At 40.7% G+C, this 1,387-nt stretch overlaps 1 non-coding gene across 1 annotated transcript; it reads left to right on the plus strand.

Annotated features, from left to right (window-relative positions):
- The first annotated feature begins 1,036 nt into the window (after positions 1 to 1,036).
- On the plus strand, positions 1,037 to 1,110 carry Trnav-cac. The gene has a single exon. It is a non-coding gene; the product is annotated as a tRNA-Val (tRNA).
- The last annotated feature ends 277 nt before the right edge of the window (positions 1,111 to 1,387 follow it).

Genomic DNA, 1,387 nt, shown 5'->3' on the forward strand with positions numbered 1-1,387 from the left:
CATAGCCAAGCTATTATTAATTGAGCTGCTATAAACATTGATGTATCTGCACCACTGTAGTCTACAGCTTTTAAGTCCCTTGGGTACATACAGAAGAGTGGGATAACTGGGTCAAATGGTGGTTCCATTCCAAGCTATCTAAGGAATCTCCATACTACTTTCCAGAGTTATTAAAACAATTTGCAGTCTCACCAGCAATATATGAGCATACCTTTTTCCTTGGGGGAATTTTTAAAACATTGAGCTACTCCAAGTATAAGAATATTCTTCATTATATTATGTGACAACCTGCTGTCTCCAACCATTAATTGTTGATCCCCCAAATATCAATGATTTACTTACATTTGATATTCAAGTATCTGTGATGGGCAGGAGCTATGGAAATCAATTGCCATCAGACACGTCAGTGCAGATTCCCACTGTTTTTTTTTAGCCCAGATGGGCCTGATTCTTCTACCTTCTAGCTCAATAAAAGATGTGTTTTGAAAGACTTCATATACAGGTCAGGAGAGCCAGGAATTGGGCATTTGTGGATTCTTATACCTGGATTGTTCATGAACAATTTGGAGGTCTAAAAACCTACTAGCAAAGTTTGTGGTTTCTTCAGTATTATGGGAAAGGTAACTGTAATAGGAAAAAAACTCCACAACGATGTGGAGAAGGCAGATTTTATGTAAGTACTTCTAAAAGCCCAGCCTATCCACATCAATGAGCCATTTGGTTTGGTTTGAAAAGATTTGAGTCCCAGAGATGGCTCATGTTTCCTAATCTGACCTTCCTTCTAGATAACTCTGGGACTTTGAGAGCTTCCTGATTTTACACTAGGAAACTCCAGTGTCCCACTAAACACAGTGTCCAGTGTCGTTTTGCAAATCAGTAACATCTCACATTTTGTTGACCTTGGATGAAGGTGGTAGCAAGTGATGAGTTCAAACAAAGTGAGTATCACCTGCTGATTCTCCATGTTCCACAACCCATACCTGTGTAGGAATGTCCTGTGTAACTGCTAAGATGGAAGATAAGTATCTGAGTGGCTGGGGATGTAGCTCAGTTGGTAGAGTGCTTGCCTCACATGCATAAGGCCCTGGGTTCAATTCCCAGCACCACACACACAAAAAAAAAAAAAAAATCTGGAAAATACGTATCTGAAGGTTTACAATTTTGGCTGCAGCTTCCTGGTGGATAATTGATAATGGGCACCAGTGGAAGACTGATGCCACCCATTCAACAAGGGTCTGATGTCTTATGGCTGGCAAGGTCTAAATCACAGCTCCGTTTTACAGGTCACACTTCCTATTCATCAGCTAGAGGAACACTGGGAAGCACACAATTGGTAGATGGACAAGGCCATACTTGTGGCTATTAGAAATGGGTAGCTTTATAACTC

The sequence above is a fragment of the Marmota marmota genome, unplaced genomic scaffold (assembly GCF_001458135.2).
Source record: "Marmota marmota marmota unplaced genomic scaffold, marMar, whole genome shotgun sequence".
Classification (NCBI taxonomy): domain Eukaryota; kingdom Metazoa; phylum Chordata; class Mammalia; order Rodentia; family Sciuridae; genus Marmota; species Marmota marmota.